Genomic DNA, 20,643 nt, shown 5'->3' on the forward strand with positions numbered 1-20,643 from the left:
GGGGGTGGGGGGGACAGCAGCCGCACTCTTTCTAGGCAATTCATAAAGAATGCAGACTTGGGGAAGGCAGACTGTGCTTCCAGAGGCCCGGGATGGGAAAAGTGTACCTGAGCCAAAGGTGCCCGGAAGGCCACAGCGCCTTCTCCACCAGCCTCAGGCTGAGGAAACGGTTGCAGGTTGCAGATTACAGCCCTGCTGCTGCTGCTGCTCCCCCCCAGCCCCCCAGGGAAAACAGCAGGTATCACACCCCCTCTCGAGCCCCTGCCCGCGGCTGCCTTCCTCTTTCCCTGCCTTGGGAGAACACATTTGGATGTGTAGATCTCCCAGAGTAACACGCTGAGTCTTCTCGAGGCTGGACTGCGGGACTGTCCGGGCGTGCAAACTTCCACGAAGGTGGAGCGACTTACAGATGGGGGTGAAAAAGAGTCGGTGGGCTGGCTGGCTGCCCCAAACGAACCCTAGATTAGATTAAGCACCCAACCTGGGTGGTTTGGCCTGGGCGGTTTGGCCTGGGAGCAGAGCGAGGCGGCTGAGTAATTCAATGACGCCTGCTCGCTGGGGACAAGAAATCATTAGTGAGCGCACAAAGTCTTAGCAGCCCGGGCTGTGAGCCGCTGGCACACTGGGAGCGGGCAAAAGTCACCCATTTTCCACCTACCGGGAGGGGGAAGCTGTGCAGCTAGGGGAGGGAAGAGCACCTCTCTGCCTCCTACAACCCCCACCAGCATCACAGTCTAGTTTGCTGCATGAGTGAAGGGTCAGGACAAGCTGCATTTTATTAACAGGATTATCACGGCGCGTGATTTATCCTCGTGCAGGATTTTAATTGCTCTTTGGAGGTTGAGCCGTTTCTTTTGACTGCGCTTCAGCCCATATCCTGCTGTTAAATGCTGGGTTAATAAGTAGGGGAGCCTTTAATGCCTGGGACCGATGGCCCTCAGCAATTCCCTGCTCACAAACACATCACAGTCTCCCTTGGCCAGCCCGGCCATGGCATCTTTCCACGGGACTCGAACCTGAGTGTGAAATCATTGGTGTGCAGATCATCAGAGGAACTTTTCTCTCTCCTCCCTCACACACCCACCCACAGAGTTTCCGAAAGCCCAAATGTTCCCTAAGTCGACACATTTCCTTTGTTAGCAGGAAAAAATATGCAAATGCTTGCTTTTACACTTTAGCACAAGGAGCAGACTGCCAGGTCGGGCGGGGCTGGAGGCACCAGGGCCAGGACTCCTTCCCAGTGTGGCTGAGCCTGAGGGTGCAGGAGCACCTGCAAGATCAGAATCCACGGGCCAGACTACCCTCCACGTCTCTTTGTCCTAACGAGGCCCTTTGTCCACCAGCATCCCCCACTGGTCCCTATACGTAGAACACCCTCTGTTAATCAAGAGCCTCACACACAGATCCCTGGACACACAGAGCACAACAATAAACTGAAAGAGGAAAGACAAGGGGCAGAACACCTGCAGTCGCATCATGCCCCGTGGGATTCTAAAGAAGCTAGTTCTCCAGGAAGACTCTCTCTTTCTGGAAGAGCCAGGAAGGGGCTTTTCCAATGGGCTAGCCCTGAAAGAGTGCCCCAAAATAGAGGCTCAGGTTTTGAGAATGTTCTGGAGGCATCGCCGGCGACCCAGAGGTTAAGTCTCAGCTCTATCACAGCTAAGGCCTGACCAGAGAGCTGACCCATATGGCACAGCAGACCTCTCCTGCCTCACCCGCTGCTCCCCTCAGCAGTGTATTTCAGTAGATCTGCCTGTTCTGCTCACCACTCTGTCTCTGGTGAACCCTTTCAGCGCCCCACACCTCTGGGCTGTACCGCAGTTCTTGTATGCAAAAAAAAAAAAATTCTAGAGGGAGACTCATGAGTTTGTCTTCCTTTTTCCACATATACAAGCCCATCGCCTCGGTGACCTACTATAGACAGTGGAGCAACAGTCCTTGGAGGGAGTGTCCTGGCCACGGCTGAGGGAGTGGGACCTTGCCGTGGAGATGCCAAGCTCCCCATTGCTCTGATGAAATGTGGAAATGACAGCGGGAGCAGAGACCACCAACCCTCAACAGAAGCGTGAGAGCAAAGGAAAGTATGCACCTATGAAACGTCAGCCTTCTGGCACCCCTTCTTCAAAATCTGCCTCCTACACGCCTCCTTGAGGAGTCAGTCACCTTGTGACAAGCACCCCAGCGCCTAATTGAGGAAACGGGAAGGGTGCCCGCCATCGTCCTGCTGAGCCGCCCCAGCCAAGGGCTTTCTTCGAGAGGGCGCCTGGGCAGAGTGGGAAGGTGGATACATGTTAGCGATCCTGGATACTTTCTGAGCTCTCTCCTGTCCAGGACTTGCTCTGCAGGGCTTTGAATATTAATGCCTCACGGATAAAAGACACCAGGCGTCGGGACGCAGTGTTCTCACACGCACAGGGTCAGATGGAGTGCTGAGCCCAGAAAGCGATTCAGTGTGATGGGGGGGGGGGCGCGAGGGAGAGGGACGGCAGGGGCATAGACAGAACTAAAAGGGATGGAGCAAAGGGGGGGATACATTGTTGGATCCTGCTGACCCCTCCCCAACACACTTATAATCTTCAGCTGCCCCATGAACTTTTTGTGAACTGTTTAAAAGTGGAGGTCTGTTGAACAATCAGCGGCGCCACTGCCAGCCATAATTTCATTGCAACAAGCTAAAGACTTTTTAACTCTTCAGGTTCCTGACAAAGACAGCAGAGTGGGAAGGGCCAATGAGCAATGGCCTTGCCTGGCGGGAGGCCCTTCTCCGGGGTGACAAACCATAGCGGGCCAAATCCCTGGCGGGAACCTCCCCAGCAAAGGCCACACTGATGTCACCATGCCATTACTGAATGGGGACCTCCCCTCCCCCAGCTTCATGAGCTGTGGAGCTAAGGGGCATGGGAGTAAGAAACACCACAGGCAGAGGTGCTGCCCGTCCCACTCCACTTCTAGAAGTGGCTATTGAAATAGTTGGGACCCCACCCCCTCTTTTTTTGTAAGATCTAAGGCAAAGTGTTTCAAAACCGTCTGTCTTTGCAGCTACCTCGCCTGTGGGACAGGCGGAGAGGGCAAATGATGCGCTCTCCATGGCCAGCAGAGCAGGCCCTCTGCTGCTATATATAAGAGGCTCATTTGCCCTTATTTCTCAACGCCACCCCCCTTCCTTCCACATGCGGGCTCTGCTTCTAGAAGTGCCAAGATGTGTGAAGTCACTCATGAAAAGCACTTTACAAGCACCAACCTGTTTGCAGTGTGAGCAGCTAAGCTACACCTTGGCTCTGAGTTTTAACCCTTTTTCCCAGTACTGGAGGGAAGGGAGCCACCAGGGTGATGCCGGACAGGGGGGGAGAGGGGAGATGGCTGAGAGGACAGGGAGGCTGAGGCACATTTGGCTTCTGAAGAACAGAGTGGGAACTGCAGTCGCCCCTGGCTGGGAGGCCTAGTTCCCAGTTTGGGGACAGACCTAACTTGCAAAAAACACAGCGAGTGGTCTTTAGCTCTCCTTCAGACCTTTTGCTCTAGAAGGGTTCTAATCCAAGTACCTGAGCTGGGCACAGACACTGGGGAGAAGGGCCACAACAGCCAAAAGAGATCAGAGAGGTCATGATTAGGCACTGTCACCCAGCCCTGGCATCCCTGAGAAAAGACACTACTACCTTCTGGGGGAGCACCCAGCACCCCCAGTTCACTAATTCCTGCCCAGAGGACATCATTAGGGACTAAGGGGTAGGAGAAAATGTTTCTGCCAGGGTTGTACCCCGGCAGGCAATAAATAGGTTGGAAGGAGGTACAGTGGCTGAGAGGCTAGGCTGAGTGAAGGCAGGGAGGGCACCCAGCCGCTCCTGGCACCTTTCCTTTCTCGCCACCTAGGCTCCTCCAGGCACTGGAGCCACTAGCCACCTCCTCAGACAGGGTCAAGTCCCCACAGCACGCTTGTTCAGGGGGCCCAATGAGATGGACAGCATCGCCTGGAAGCCACCTCAATTCCCAGGAATCAAGCCACACACCCCGCCCTCCCCACAAACACTAGGGTGTCCCCTACTGGGCACCCGTCACTATCATGCTATCTAGTTCATGGCCAAGTGGACAAGTTTTCAGGAACTCAAGAGGTGGAACTGGTCTCTCTTGTGGGCAGGGGACCTCTGCAGGGAAGGGTCTCCCTCTCTGGGTGGCTGTTTCTCTGTGGAGAACGTTCAAGAACACAGTTCCCACAGCCTCCTACCTCCCACCTTCATGCACGGTGTGTCTCTGGGCAGGTGGCTGAACCTCTCCAACCTTGTTCCCTTCATCTGTAAATATCTGGCACCGTGTTTTCCAGAGGATCAAACTGCACTATGGACTTGAATTTTGCCTGGCAATAGCTAGTCCAGGTGCCGTTTAAGCCCAGTAAACAGCATCTGACTGCACTAAGTGTACTGTGTGACAAACCCCAGAAGCACTGCAGAGTTTCTCTGTGGCAGTGGGGTGGCTGAGGCAGGGACAGAGAGGGGGCCAGGCCAGGGAGGGGTGACCTTCAGCAGAGTTGTGTGGATTTCATCTCCGCCCAAAGCTAAGCACGCGGGAGCCCTTCTTGGGGCTGCTCCAAACACAGGCTGAGTCACGCACACGCACAGCGGCACTTCGCCACTGGTGTCAAGGAAGGGAGGGGTGAAGAAGTTCCTATTTTAGGATGGGGGGGCCTGCGTGGGGGTGGAAGAAGAGAAGAAAAGGCTCTCCCGGATGTGCAGTGTTGGGGTGAGTCCTCCTGGGCTGCTCTCCTGAGCAGCTTTCCAGGGCTTGTGAGCAGCAGAGAGAGGGGGATCCCATAGCTATTCCTCCCCCCACCAGGGTTGCAGGCTTCCAGAAGCTGTCTGAGGGAGTTAGCTGGTCTAATTCTCCAGCCACTCATGGGTGTTGGAAGGGGTGGGGGTTGGAACGAATGATCTCGCCTGCCCAGGTGCTGTCTCTTGGCACACTCTGAGACATGGCCACAGCCTGGGGGGGTGGTGCCCCCACCCATGCCCCAAGTTTTGCATTTGTATCAGATTGAGCTGGGGAGCAGGGGGAGAGGCGAGAGCAAAAGAAAGGAGGAAGGGAAACGCGCTTGCTCTTAACCTTTCCCAGCACCCAGTACCTTCCCTGCCTCCTCCCTGGGAGGCTGGGTCAGAGTAGGACCACTGTGTTGGTCAGGGAGTAAACTTGGCCTTAGGCAGCTGCAGCGACCGGCCGCGAAGGAGAGCGGGGAGGGGCGCCCCCTCCCTGCGCCTCAGCCCGGAGCTCAATCGGTCGGCAACAAAGGGATTTTTCTCTCCCACCACACACATTGGTGCTGCTCCGAGCTCGCCCGCCACTCCTGGCAGCTCCTCCGCTGAGGGCCGCGGCTCGGCTCGTCGGCACACACCCACACGTCACAACAGCCCCCACCCGGCCTTCCAGGAACTCCTGCTATATGTGAGGTGCAGTAAGCCCGCTCCCCTCCGCCCCCAGTTAACCACTTGGTTCCTCTGGAGTCTCTCTTCCCGAAAGACACCCCGCTGCACCTTCTGTCCCTGACACTGAGTCTCTGACAAAAAGGAACTTTGGGTGGGCTGGGAGGACCCAGGATGTCCTGCTGAGTCCACCGCGGGAGTGGACACTGCAGAGCCCTGGGCTCCCTTCCCATCAGACTGATGTGTTACTATCTGTGGACACCCCTTCAGAATGATGCAGACCAAGAAGAGCCAACTGGAAAGAGGGAGGGGGCTGAGGGAGGGGGAGCACTAGGCAACAAGGATCGACGGGAAGAAAATCCCAGTCAAATGCCCCTGCCAAGTACCCTCTCTCTACCACCCGTGGCGCAGACATCCATGGTCCAGATTCTGGATCAACTTATGCACGGACTACGGTATGACATTTCCTCTTCTCCCCTGACATGCTTCGAAGGCCACCGTCTTAGCTTTTTGTTCCTTCCAGTGTCGTTCACCTGGTGCCCCATAAACCCCATACAACGTATAGAAGAGAAGGTGCATTGGGAAGCTGATGTCCCCCACAGGAAGCACCCCGGCGCAGGATACCTAAACTGAATGCAGTTATCACTTAACTCCCCTTTCCTCTCTCTCAAAATTCCCACATCAGCCTGTCCCCCCTGGGGGGGGGGGTGTCTATAGAGCTAGATTCCCACTTAGGGTCTACATAACCTGGGCACAAATTCAGATAAATAGCCCATACTACACCTCCAAAGGGCGTATGAGGGGCTGCAGTCTCCACTGGGGCTTTGATGAAATAAAAGGCGCTGAGTGCCTCCCCCCCACCCAAGGAACATGCTCTAACCTAAGGTTATTAACAGCAGCCATCATCAGTACACACGGGAACACAAAGGAACTTTTACGCATAAAAGATGCATGAAACACAGGGTCTTGCGATCAGTTCCCGGGGTTCCTTGCTGATTGTGTGCCGCCTGGGAGTCCTGGGAAGGCTGGGAATGAGGGTCAGAGAAGGCGAGGGGCTCCCACTTTCTTTACGAGGAACAATAGGAAGCCCACGTCTGCTACTCAATCTTGGAACTCGGAACACCCAAAACAAAGCTGTGGAACAACTGCAACAAAGATGGGTGCCCGTGAGTTTCTGTAGTTGTTCTGAGCTTAATTACTCCTCCTTGATCCGTGGGACTAGACACGACACCGCCAAGGTTAAAATGCCCCGAACAGCGCCGAGCAGATGTGAGAGAGCTGGCAGACGCGCAAATGAGGCCTGCCTCGGAGCACGATAACAAGTGACTAATACATTGCATATCGTTGAAAGAAAATTATTTTTCTCTAATTTGCATTTGCTTGGGGGAAAAAAAAAAGCCAACCAGAGTCCCTCCTCACAAGCACGAGTCTAATCCTGGAAATACAGCCCGGTTGCTTTAAGAGAGCTGGAAGGAGGGAAAGACTGCCAGTGTTTTGGCGTTGCAGGCTTGTTTATCTTTCCGCCTTTCCTCCAAGGCGAAACTCGTTTTGCAAGCAACATTCCTACAGAAAATGGCACACGTCATAAAAAGAGACCCAATTTATAGAACTGGCACTGAAGTTCATGTATCACTCCAGAAGCATCTCCCAGTTCCCCACAAGGGAACCCAAGTAGACACAGAAGTCCACGTTAAAACTTAGGGTAGATTTGGGGGCAGGGCAGCAATGAACTTAGGTTTGCAGACACCCTGCAGACTCTACACCCCCTCCCGGACCACATAGAAGGGCAGGATACAGGATGAAGTCAGCTTTAAATGCTCCTCCAAACCCACACGAGTTGGAGGAGGTTCAACCTTGGGATGGCGGGGTGCGTGACTTTTATACCCAGCCTGCCCCAGGACAGCCCAGAGGCCGATTTACCGCCTGCCTACTTGGGTCAGTCCAACAACTTCAGGACTGCAAGAGTGGACAAATGACACCAACCAGTCTCCTCTCCCACCTTAGCACCCCCTGCAGTGTCTGGGCTGGGGGGGAGGGGGGACTCAGAGAAGCCTGGCTGTGGGCACAGGGTTGGTGAAGTCACCGAGTGGGTAGCCCTGTAGGCAGACCTGAGGACAGCAACTTTAGGTCCTGCTCTTGAAAAGGGGAAGGCTTGGGAGGAAAGAAAGGTTAATCAAAAGCCAACCTGCAAGCCTTTCCCCAAAATACACCACACACACACACACACACACACCTCTTTTGGGTAGGGAACCCACACGCTTGTGTTTCCAGTCCGAGGAAACAGCGCCCGCCTGTCTATAACTTGTCTGAATAACAGGGCCATTTCAGAGGGGAACAACGGCCTTCAGAGCCGCTACAGTTTCCAGAAAGCACTCAGTTAATAATACATTCTTTCCTACCAGTTTGCTTAGGGTTGAAAGTTATTTTCCCAAATCTGTAAACCCTGTCTTCAGCAGCCAGGCACCCAGGTCCACCGACGGGGACCCAACTCCTCTCAGACAGTGACACTTATGACCCCGTGGGGCCCCCTGCCGCCACCTCTGCCTAACTAGTTCCCTAAACCGCAACACAGGAGCAGTCCAGCACCTCCACCACCACCACCACCCAGCCCAGGGAGCTGGAAAGGTGTGTCGGGGGAGGGGGACGCTGCCGGGCTGTCTCTCTCCTGAGGACACTGGCCAGAAAGTGGCGGCCACCTCTGCAGTTCTCCGCGGGCCTGCATAGTGCGCGCTTTGTGTAAGTGCCGGGGAGGCTCAGCGCAGCTCGTGCACCAACAGCTGTCACATTATTTGCACTCGCTGTAAACAGCCTTCACATTCCCCCCTTACCACATAGTTAAAGCCAGACTAACAATCCACAGTTAGAGATCAAACCAACAACAGCAGCATTGTGTCTGCCTTCGCTGCCTTCGCACCAAGCCCAGCAGCTGGCAGGTTTCTCCGGAACAAGGGACCCCCTCTCCCCGCACCCCTCCAGGCTCCAGCCAAGGCTAGCCAAGGCAGCATGCGTCTGCCGCTGCCGATTGTTAAAGCAAAAGAACACAGCCATTTCACACAGATTTCCGTGGGGTGTATCAGCCCTGGCCATGGTTTTCCCCTCCTGCTAGTTTGGACAAGCACCCCTCCCCCATTTCCTGGGCTGGGAATAAAGGTGGTTGGGACTCCCAGGGTGAGTTTCCAGGCCCAGCAAAGCAAGGGGTTGGGGGGCTGGCCCACCCTGGCCAGGCCCCCAGTCCAGGAGGCCCGCCTGGCCATGTCACAGAAGCCTGGCAGTCCTCTGCTTTGGGCAGCCTATGGCCCAACACTGGGGAATTGTCCAACCCCCTGCATACTTACTGGTCGCCCCACTGATCAAAATGTCTCCTTTATGATTTTTGGTTAAGTCGAACATTTCCATAATCGTCATTATTAGCGCAAATTACACGCCTAATCGGTCCTTAAATAGATTTTAATTAAATAATCATACAAGGCTCATTTTATGACTTAAGAAAGGCATTACTTTTCGTTATAAACTTTCCACCAGGATATAGAATAACGACAGCAGACAAATACTTATTCTTTGAAAATCGCCAATAACCGATGGGCAGAGGATCATGAAATAGACCTTCTTTCACCTTCCGGAAGGGAAGGGAGACCAGACATACCACATCTGCATAACTTTTCTCTTGAGGAGAAATTTCTTCCTCCAAAGTATGACCTCTGTCTTCTCTTTGGGGCCAGTAGAAATAAACCCCAAATGTTGCTTTTTCCTTACCCACCTGAAGAGGTCTCGCCAGTAGATGTCTCCTCTAGATTCCTCCCCACCCCACCTCATTTTCCACCCCTTAGTGTGAAAGGGGTGAAAGTCCTGAAAGTCCTGGTGCAGAAGCATGCAGGCTGTGCTTGTTAAATGCTGTGTAAAATGCTGTTAATAAAATAATAAATACAAAGGATGGAGGCTGCTGGTTCCATGGGTGTTTTGACTGGAAATGCCTTGGCACTTGTCATGTGTTTATGGGAGGGCAGACAACTCTAAGATTTACATAGTTTGGACATTTCTGTACTTCATTTATTCTTTCCTAAATGACGTAGGCCTAGAGTTATTTCAAGTTTGCATTTGTACAGAACTGTTAAATGCCTAAGAGTTTCTCCAATTAAACCAAGTTTGGAATCAGCCCCAAAGCGGGAATATACTCTCAACTGGTCCTACTCCACCCTCAGCCTCTAGGGCTGAAGAAAACAAACAGATCCTCAAAAACAATCCCGTGCCCTTGGGCTACCACTCTCCCCCTCCTCTGGGGGCAAAGGTTAAGGTGTCTTCAGCTGAGAAGCAAGGCCCTGGATGTATCGGGAGGATGTCCCGCAGTTAGGCTGTCCTGGGAGTACCCTACCTCAGGAATAGAGTGCTAAGATGGGGGGGGGGGGACTGCTGGCCTGGTAAAACCCACTGTTCACAAAACAATGTCAGCAAAGGCTGTAAGGCATTCTTTAGAGAGGGACCAGGGATTCGTGCCTACTGAAGCTCTTTCAGCACAAAGGCTTTTAGGGGAAGAAGGGAAAGAGAGGGAGGGGGAGAGGAGGAAAGAAAGCGAGGGCTCCAGTTTCAGAGCAGGCATCCCCTGAGAGTCAAGAACCAAGTGTAGCTTCAATCAAACGCTGACTTCCCCTCTGGGAGTCAAGTAGGAAACCTGATCACAGTAGCTTACTACCGGCCTGGATCCATACAGGTCTGGTTTTCTTCTCATGCTAGTAATTTTTTTAAATACATATCGATATAAAAGAAGCAATCCCTGGCAGACTTTATTGAAAACCACACTGAGACCTCATAACATCCGGACTTAATCCCTATCAAACAAACCACAGCACCTCTGGCCTCAGCAGCAGGCCACCCCCTTTCACCTCTTCCAACCAGGTCTCTTCCGTCCCAGGCACTGCTATCCCTTCCACTACAAGAAGACGGGAAGACGTGCCAAAGAGCACCTAGATATGGGTTCTGGAATCAATTCCTAACCATATAAAGATCCCACTTGAGAAAAAAGATCCAAGTCCTTTCATATGGAATCCTTCAAATGGCAAAATACAAAGAACTGCCACAAAGGGAAACAGGAAACCTCGGAGGCCGACCTGTAGGGTGCCCTGGGAGGGCACCGTAACCTGCGCGGTTGGTCTGAGACTAGGTCTGAGACTAGGTCGTACAGGAGGCAGGAGCAACCTGAAGGGGAACAGGACCAGCCACTCAAAGCAATTACTAATCCTCAGGGCCTACTACGTGCCAAGTATTCTTCTTTGATCCTAAAGGTGGATAATTATTCCCAGTCTTACAAATGGAGAAACTTACCGAGGCTCAGAGGCCATAAATAACTTGCCCCCAAGGTCACACAGCTAGTAAAAATGGGCCACGTTCAAACTCAGTCCTGGAGTTTCGGAGAGGAGCCAATTATTGCCTTAATTGTGCCATTTGAAAACTCCCCAATAAGTTCAGAATAGTCCTTGCACTCGAGGCCAGACCTCGGGAATGGGGGCCACCATTAATTCCATCCCCAAGGAGCCTGGAACCCAGTTTCTTCTACACCCAGTAGTGTCTTGGACCATCTGAAGTCTTTCACAATTTCCCCAGAGCCTACAAATCTCCCCCAGTTGTGATGCGCGGGTGGGGCCAGAATTCCCATTAAGACTCCACTTTCCCCTCCCCTCAGGAGCCTCCTGAATAAGTGGGGGTAGGTGGGTCACTAGTGTCAGGTGTCCACAGTGCTGACTCCTGATAGGAGGGACTACGCTTGCCACCCTGGTTTTGCCACATAAAGCAATAAATCCAATTATCTAGAGTAAAAACCCCTTGAAAAGAGTTCCTACATCTACCTTTCCCAGGAGTTTAATGAATCCCCAAGTTCAAAGTAGGGTGAGGTAGAGAATTAAGAGAAGCATCTTGCAAGATGCCAGGCCCCACTGAACCCAAGAGGTCAAGTTGAGACCAGCTGGGGGCTGTGCTAATTTTCCTTCCACTAACCTCTTCATTCAGAAGCAGAGGGTCGGCAAGCCCAACACCACTCCCACCCCCCAATTTCCAGGTCTGTCCGAGGCTTTTAGCTGCTCAGGGAACTACCCACACCCAACACCACTGGCTCCACAGCCAGTGAACCCTCTACAGTTTGGCTTGCAGGAGAATGGCAGAGGGGCATCAGCCACCCCTGTGGGCTTCCGGATCTCGCACCCCATTGCTCCTCTAGGGGTCCGGGATATGCGCGAAATGGCTCCAGGAACCAGCGGACAGGCCAAGCAAGGGTCTCTGCAGCAGGAGGGCTGGAGGCAATGGCAGCTGCGCCAGGTCTTAAACCCTCTAGTCAGCCAACCATGGCCCCACCACCCCCGTGACTCCTCGCCCCCAGCTCCAGGCCACTGTCGTTCCCTCTGGGTCTCCTTTCTAAACTTCCCGGCCTCTGCGACCACAGCAGGGTTTCCAGACCCCGTTCTCTTCCCCCTCCCCAAGCTAGATGCTGGCACTTCCAACGTACTGGAAGGCCAGACCCTCTCCCCCCTCACCGTGCAGCCCCCCGCAGACACTCCCCGCCCCTTTCCCAGTCGGGCCACCTGGAGAGGGCGATATCCTGAAGCGATCGGCGCCCGGCCAGAAGAGCCAGGCACAGTCGACTAGGTCTGTCGCGCCCAGGGAGGAAGCCGCGGCCAGTTGGAGACCGGGTGCCCTGCCCACGGGGCGTGGGAAGTGCGTTCCACGCTCGAGTTCTTTATGGAAAGAGCTGGCGCTGGGGGTGGGGGAGGGAGGAAAGTAGTGAGGTTTATGGGCAGCTCCCACCCAACTGGATTCTTCATATATGAAGAGTATCTGGATGTCCCTGGTACTGTAGCTAAGTTCTGAGTAGAACAATAGAAACGGGGGGAGGGGGTACCTGAAAAGGTGTAGGAAGACCTCTATAACCCTCCCCTTCAAAGTTACTATTAGCATTAAAAGACCCCAAAGCCTTCAAGTTGCTACAATGCCTGTTTATAACTTCCTCCTACTTGGTCCCTATACTCTAAGTACCTCTCTTGCCTTATGAAATCCAAAATCTGCGTGACCTCCCGAAGATTCTGCACCTCTCACCAGCACTGCCCCGGCACCCTGACCTAACTCACCCCCTCCCCCAGTAGTTCCTCTGGTTTGCACCTAGACAATAAATTTAGTTTAATTTAGCTTCCGGTCTTTAATTTTAGCAGGTCTCCTTTTTGCATGCAAATCAATATGGCAATTACCATCTAAAAGCTCGCCCAGCCCCGGGTCAATGTAAATTGATCATTGTCCGCCTTCCACAAAATAACACCGGGAGTCTGTGGTGCATAATGAGATTATACTGGAAACTGTCTTTTAGATCACAAATTATATTTTATGCTGTCAGGATCTTCTCCGAGCGGACTTCCCCGCTAGTCTAATCAGGGGGAGTAGAGCTCCTGGGTACTGAGGGGCAATGCTGGCTGGGGAGACATGGTTCTGAAAAATATCCAAGTGAAGACCCCCATATTCAAGACCCTAGATTGGGGTGGGGGGTGGGAGATGAGCTTGCACTGGGAATGGGGAGCCTTCTACAGAAATATCCTAGAAAAGCATGGGTAATTAATTCCAATCCAACACCAGTCAGACATCCCCCTCCTGAGGAACACAGAGGGGCAACCTGTGAAAGCAGTGAAGGTTGGTGGACTCCTCCCGCGAAGTGCTCCCAAAGAAAGGGTCTTGGCCACTCCGGGACGTCCTGGGGAGGACATCCACTTGCCACCTCCACCTAAGGCCCCAGAAGCGCAGCTCGCTTGACAAACAGACGTAATCCTGCCGGCCATACACACTGGCCGAGAAGCCAGGGCTGGCCGTGGTGGGTCTCCGCCTCCACTCCCCAGACTGGGTCGAGGCCCTGGACCAGGCCAAACTGTGTGACCGGGCTGCCTAGGCCTCCAAGCAAGAAGAAAGTCCTTTTTCGCCCAGAGCAAGGCTCTCCCGCCCCTCTGCGGCCCCCAGGGCACGGGTGTGACCCCGGGGCCTAACAAAGGGCCTTCAGAGCTCCTTTCGTCCTCGGGCTGGCTGGGGGAGGGGGAGGGCCAGCGGCGGAGGGGTGGGGTGCAGTGGTCCCGCGCGGTCCCGCGTCCGATCGCGCTCTGAGCCCTCGAGGAAACCACCAAGGTGGCATTATCAGGGCTGTCGGTCGCTCCTTAGAACCGCCCTGGTCCTCCCTGGGCAGGGGGTGGCACTGCGGCCTGCTAGCGGGAGCTCCCGCCCAGCCCAGGGCCCAGCCCAGCCCAGCCCCGCCCGACCCGGCGCGGGCTCCACCCGAGTGCGGTCTTCCCAATAAAAGCTGGAATTCCCGGCTGGGCTCAGACAAAGGGGGACCGCGGCAAATCGACGCCGCGGGCGAACCAAACCCGAGCCTAGTTTACGTGCGCGTCTGGGGTCACAGAGGCGCCTGCTAATCCACCCCACGAAGGCCGTCCCCTGCAAGGTGTGCTCCAGGAAAAAAATGTGTGTGATAAGTAAAAGAAATAAGAAGTATATCTCCCTTTTATTCATCCCAGAGGCCTAATGGCACTTCTTCAGATTCTATGGGTCCACTGGACCTCGAACCACCTTAGCAATCAGGGCTTAGCAGGGCAGCATCCAAGTCTCCTGATCCAAAGTGGAAAGCTACTCTTTCCCTCGCTCTGCCACCATCCATTCACTTAAGGTCAGTTACTTAAAATCTCTTAGAAATCCTCCTACCTGCTCTACAAGTCCCCTCCCCTCCCCTCCCACAGGAGACAGGAAGAAACTATACCTAGAAGTGATCTTAGTCACTGAGGTTCTTCCACCCTTAGGTAGGCTGCTTCACCCTCAGTTTCCCTCTAGTCGAAGTTGAATTATTTCCCCGGGAATGAGTGCAAATGTAGATTGTATGGCCCACACTCCCCAGGAAAGTCTTCAGTCAGGCAATAAGGAGTTTTTGTCATTCAGTCTGAGTATCTAAGACTGGGAGTACGCATATGAATGCTTTTTGTGTTTCCAAGTGACCCTCTTCACACCTTTAAATGGGCTTTTGTCTCTGAAACGCACATTTATAGAAATTCTGCTCCAGTTTCCTCTCAAAAAGTCTGGGAATTTCTCTTAGGTTGTTGCTATCGGCCTCAGAACGTGTGTATCCATGTTTACATTCCTCTGGGCCAGTTCTTTATCTCTCATGTATCACTTGTTCCATGTGGGCATCGGAGCACAAGTGTCTTGATTTGTCTCAACACATGTCATCCAGGCGCACATCTTAATCTGAGCATTCCTGTCTAACCCATACTCACTCTTGCCTCCCTATGTGTCGCAGTCTCAGGCCAGACCAATGGGGGATTGCAGTTTACACTACACTAGGATCCCCTAGACGGCAAAAGCCCTAAAAGGGAGAGTTGGGGGCAGGAGACTTATATCTAAGGTAAGGCAACCACCAGGACTACTTGTGGTAAGAACTAGACCAATGTCTGCAGAATTGCATCACATTTTCTGGCCAATTCAATACTGACCCAACTTGTGTGTTTACAAATGATCGATCCTGTACATGTCATTGTCTAACTCCTGTCTGAAGGCTATCTCCCTGCACATACCTAACCCCTGACAAGTTCATGGTTAAAAAGTGTGGCTTTTTATACAAACAACCCAAGGACTTCTTTGCTTTCTCCAAAGCATATCTGTGCACACTGGCCTGGCTCAGGTCTGCGTCTGCAGCAGCCTTGGTCACAGGCCCCACCCCACTATGGCTTTGAGCAGACCTTCCCTGACTGGATCGTCCACGTGATTTCTCTGGGAACAGAGGTCTACTTCTACATCTCCCAAACTCAGTTCCTCAAGTGAGTGTATCCACTGTGTTCACATCTGCCTCCTCTCCCCACTGAGAAGTACAGGGTCAAACTAGATCATCTATTTAGCAGCTGCGCTTGGTTCGTTGCAGAATTCAGTCCAATGCACCAGGATGTGAGGACGCAAACACTGAAAAGAAAGGAAAAGCTAGACCTGATTCCCGCCCCCTCCCGCTTGGGGGCTACTCGGCCTCCAGGAATTTCTGCTGGGCTCCTTGCCCACCCCCACACTCCACCGCACTATCTCCAGCGCCATTAAAGGGTTAAGAGAAACCCTCGCTCGCAGCCTTCCCTCCACCCGGCTCGCTGGGCCCGCAGGCTCGCTCGCTCACTCGCTGCTCACGGGAGTCTGCCGCCGCCTCCGCGGCCCGCCCCCCCTCCCGTCCTTCAGCCGGGAGGGGGCCTGCATGCCTGTCTAGACCGATCTATCACAGGCACACCAACAACACCCGCGAGATCGCGGAGACCCAGCCCTGGTCCCCCTGCTCGCAAGGCTCCCTGCGGCCGGAGCCTGGGGAACAAGAACGCGCCTGCGAGGTGGGGGTGGGGGCCTCCGGGAGCCGGCCGCCGCGAGCGCACCGCGGGTTCTCCCCGGCCCCGGCCCCTGCCCCGGCCCCCCGCGCTCTCGCCAGCTCGGCTGCCGGGGCATAGTCACAGCTTTGCGCGCTGGGCAGTCCTATTTTTATCTTGTCTAATCCCAAACTGGGCGGGGAGCACAGGCGTCGTGCTTAGAGAACAAGAGATAGGCGAGGGAGGCGGGGAGGAGCAGCCAGGCAGCGACGCGAACGGGAGCGAGTTAAAGACACAGTCGAGGCGACCGAGAACAGGAAGAAAGAGCGGGCTGCGCGTGCCTCGCGGGGCCGCACTCAGTGCGCCGCCCCGCGAAGTTCATTCGCCTCCCCACCGCCCCACGCTGCGGGCCCTTCCCCACTACCAGCGGCGTTCTCCGCAGCCCGGACCGTGGGGCCCTGGCCTGTGTGGGAGGCTAAGGCCGGGCCGGCCCTGCAAAGGGCTGGAGAGAATCGCTAATGAGCTGTGCGGCCCATTGATCCGGAGAACACTTCCTAATTAACTCTCAGTCACCTACTGGTGACAGCGCCTCAAAGGACAGCGCCGGGGCCATCCGAGCCCCAGCCCCGACCAGCCCGCGGAGCGCCTGGCGCCCAAACCCCGCGCGCTCCCCTAACTACTCCTGGCAATCCCGGGGAGTAGCATACACCCGCACACTGCAAGCCGGACTCGGATTAAACCTGGACGGCGCATTAATCATCACCACCTCCCCACCCCCCCCTTCCTTCACGCGGTGAAACCATGCCCAAAATAAACACAAGAACCAACACTGCAAAGCCCAGACCAGGTCGGGGGTGGAATGATAAGGGTCGAGAAACAAACGCAGTCTCCAAGTGTCCACGGACAGTAGTCTCCAGGCCGACAATTAAAATGCCTTTCACACAAGCAATTCTGTTGGCAAAACTGAATCCAACACCTCCTAAGGATTGATTTCGGCCCGCGGTGTCCGTTTCCAGTGCCACAGGAAGTGTCAGATGGCTAGAAATACCCAAGTCTGTCTGCGTTCACCACCCACCACCTTCTGGGGTGGGCCATTTCCTCCCCATTTTTACTCCCAGGCCATTTTAAGAATTTTTCTCCAAAAGGCTACCCCGAGGACCAGATACACCTAGCCTCCACCCCAGTCCCCCCGCAAAAGGAAATAAAAGAAAAAGAAAAAAAAAACAGCTAAACCCCTGAGCTGTCTAGTCTAGACACGGCGAGGCTATGTGAATACCTATTTGAAGCGCGCTGGTTTCTTTTTAAGGTTTGTTTTTAAATACACATAACCCTCCCCCCCTTCCTCCCCGCTTCTACTCCCCCAACCCCCCCCCCCAACCTTCAGACGCCAGCGGCCCGCTCCCTCACGCACGGGCACTCACCGCCTCTAGCTGGAGATCTCGGACTTTACGGAAAAGATTCATTAACAGCAAATTAAGCCTAAGCCTCGCCCGGCCTCGGCCAACACGCGGCCAGACTCCGACGTCTCGGGGACCCGGGGACCTGCCCACTCGCGAGTGCCATCCGCGGGAAGCCCGCCGGGACCTCGCGTGCCTCGAGTCGTCCTACACCGCGCACGGCGCCCCAGGGCTTGCTTCGTAAACAGCAGACGCACGTCGCCACCGCCCGGAGCCCCCGAGTTGGCTGAGGCTCTGCATCGCAGCCGCCCGCCTATTCCGAGCGCGGGCCCCGCGGCGCGTCGGCGACTCGCCCTCCCCGCCTCAGCCGAGGATCGCGCCCGGGTGCGCAAGTTCCTCTTCGCCCTCAGCCTCCGTGCCGCACGCCCTCCAAGTGGGACCAACTTCCTCTGGCCGCAGACTTGCACACGCCCCAACGGGCTGCCCACTAGACTCCCTGCTGCCCAGCGTAGGGCCCAGATCTCGCCCCCCCAGCCCCCGCCCTTCCTGCTCGCCGCCGCCCCCGAACTCTCACTCAACCCCAGCCCCTGAAGGCTCGGAACTTAAAAGAAACCCCACAACAAGAGAGTGGGGGCCGCAGGGGGGTCCCGGATTATAATTTAAAAAGAACATTTACAAAACAAAGCGTCTGACCTGGAGGGCGGGCGGACGGGCCGAGTCGGAACCCCTCGCTCTGCACGATTTCCTAATAGTTTTTTTTTTAATAATCCACGTGATTCGCGCTTTGGGGCAAGCCAAGAAAAAACCCGGGACTCCCCTCCCGAGTTGCGCCGCGGCAGCGGCGGCAGGTCGAGCTCGACTCGGCCCGGGGCGCCCGCCACACACCCTCGCGCACGCACACGCCGCCGTTCCACTAAGAGGAACGACTGGCCCCCGGAGAGGCGAGACGAGGCGGCGGCGACTGGGGTTTTTTACAGTTCTTTCCCGAGTCGAAAAAGAAAGCAGACGGGAACCCGCCGCCCTCCCCTTCCTGCTCGCGAGCTAACGCCGAGCCGAGCTTCCCAGCTTCCAGCCCAGCTCCCCCCACACACACACCCCCCCGCGCCCGACTCGGGCGCTCAGCGGCGACCGCGCTCCCGCGCACACAGACACACACAGGCTGCAAACTTCCACTCCGCGAACTCCCTGCTCTCCTCCTAGCCCCCAAGGGAGGCGGCAGGCCCCCAGCCGCACCCCTCCCTCCACGGTGCCCGTGCGGGGCTGCTCAGGTTGGCTGCATTTCTAACAACTTACAGATACGAAATAAAAACGAAAGCGAGCAAAGCAGCCAAAGGGTAGCGCGAGGCGAGAGCTTCGCGGGGTTCACGAGTCGGAGGAGAAACGCGAGGCGGGCGGGGGCCCCGAGGGAGGGGGCAGACTGCAGCCCGCGGCGCACCCGCCCGCTCGCGGCCTCCCGGGGGAGAGGTGTTCCGGGCACTGACCTGAAATCCCCGGCCAGGACTGGGAGCCTCCGAGCTGGCGCTTTTAAGTTTTTTCCCCCGAGCAGAGTCGAGCCGGCGAGGAGCAAGAGTCGGCAGAGTGGGTGGGGAGAGGTGGACGGGGGTTGGTGGAAAGTGGGGTGACTACGTCGGCGAGCAGAAAAGGAACCGGGCCGGGGGAAGCGCGGCGAGCAGCAAAGTTTGCCGTCCCCGGCTGCCCGCAGCCCGATCGCGGCGCCGCGCTCGCTCGCCTCCCTCGCCGTCTGCTGCCAGTCGGCAGCCCTCGGGGTCGGTCCCTCCGAGGGGTGGGCTCAGGGCTGGGTATGGGCGGGGCGGGGCGGGGCGGACTCAAAGCCTCCGGGCAGGTGGCGGCAGCCCCGCGCGATCCTCCGGGCTCCCGCGACTGGGCCGGGTTCGGCCGGGCTCAGCAGCTCCCGCGCCGCCTCTGCTGCCGCCCGCGCTCGGGCAGGAGCCCCAGCGCCATGTTGACGGATCGCCGCGAGCGCCCGCTTGGGCTGGGTGTGTGTGAGTGTGAGTGTGTGTGTGTCTGTGTGTGTGTGTGTTGGCCAAGTCGTCCGGCTTGGGCTCCCCGCCCGGCGGCTCGCGGGCTCCCCCTCCGCCGCCGCGGTCCGCCTAGCTCCCGCTCTTGGTCGCGGTCTGGGCTCCGGCGCGTCTCCCCCGCAGCCGCCGAGCTCGGCCGGCGTTCAGCGAGGAGCGTTGTTCAGTCTCACCTTGCCGCTGGGAGCCCGGGCTCCGTCTGCCGCCGCACGCCGCGATCCCAACGCGTCCCCCCTCCCAGGTTCCCTCCTCTTCCTCCTCCCCCTCCCTCCGCCCGTCCTCTCTCCCTCCCTCCCTCCCTCCCAGCAGCCGCCTCCCCTCCCCCCGCAGGCGCAGCGCTCGGGCGACAGCCGCCCGCCCGCCGCCGCCTCCAGCTCTTGCAAGTTTGAGCTCCCCCAGCCTCCGCTCACCCTCCGCTGCGGCGCCTTGGCGGTGGGGTTTCGGACGGGTGATTCCCCTGGAAAGGCTTGCCCCGAGTTTCCCCAGCCGTCATCGATTCCCGGCCGGGCACGTTTCGCCTCTCGGGGTCCGAACCTTGGACCACTTGGGTGGCGCCCCCTCGCCCCTTGCTCTCCCCTCCCCCGCTCGGACCGAGTTGGCTGCGCACTGCCGGCCGGGGCGCGCGTCCTGGGCGAACTACAGACCGACTCCGGAGGCGGCGGCGGCTCGGGCGGCCAGCAGATCGCGAGCCCAGGGGTTGGGGGCGGCGGGGGCGGCTCTCCCAGTCGCGCGCCGAGACTCCCCTCGCTACCCAGAAGGCCAGTGGAGGACCGCAATTACCATAAAGCGCCTCGCACTCCTCTCAGCCAAAGCTGTCAAACCCCAGTGGCAGCCGCCGCTCCCTCCTCTCGCCACCAGCGCTGCGCTCTCCCGGCTGCGCGTCCCCTCCAAGACCTAGCAGAGCCAGGCTAGTGGCGCGTCGGCGCCCACCCCCACTCTGGGTCGCCCCTTCTTCCGGGAGAAGCCCTTTACCATTTCAGTTTCAAGAGCTACCTGGAAACACCACCCCAGTGAACAGTGGCCATTCCTCCCGAACTCCGCGCCCGAGTTCCCCCGACGTTTCAATTGTGTTTGGAGAGGGGAGAAGGAGGGGTACAGGAGGCAGGTAGTGGGGCAACTTGGAAGTCGTGGGGGGGGGGGCTGTAGGAGAGCCAAGACCCTCCAGAATTTCTCCCGGTTTGCGGGCATTTCACCCTCTGCACCTCGTATAGTTGGAGGGTCTGCCCTGGCCCCTCACCCCGGCCCCGTGAGATTATCTCCCGCGTTTTATTTTCCTTGGCAAAGAGCAACTTTTGGCTTACACTGTTCGCCCCATAAATTTCCACTCGGTAACGTCGTGCCGATCGGTGCTCGGCAGCGGCGTACAGCCTTCGCCCGCAGCAGTTCAATTCAATTGACACGTATTGAGCTTCTCCAGCGCACGCGGCAAGGCGCTGGGCTAGGGACGACAAGGTGGGGGGGG

General features: G+C 56.5%; 1 protein-coding gene across 3 annotated transcripts in view; it reads right to left on the minus strand.

Annotated features, from left to right (window-relative positions):
• BCOR (BCL6 corepressor) overlaps nt 1-19,659 on the minus strand; it is a 44,718-nt gene extending 25,059 nt beyond the window's left edge. For 2 of the 3 annotated variants that reach the window (XM_012730415.1, XM_012730413.1), the window contains exon 1: nt 18,627-18,802. The gene's annotated coding sequence lies outside the window, so the exon portion shown is untranslated. Of the gene's footprint in view, nt 1-18,626; nt 18,803-19,591 lie in introns of those variants that run through there. The other variant, XM_012730414.1, reaches the window with a different exon arrangement.
• Nucleotides 19,660-20,643: the final 984 nt, after the last annotated feature.

The sequence above is a fragment of the Condylura cristata genome, unplaced genomic scaffold, assembly GCF_000260355.1.
Source record: "Condylura cristata isolate star-nosed mole 26May11 unplaced genomic scaffold, ConCri1.0 scaffold00027, whole genome shotgun sequence".
In the NCBI taxonomy this organism is placed as follows: Eukaryota; Metazoa; Chordata; class Mammalia; order Eulipotyphla; family Talpidae; genus Condylura; species Condylura cristata.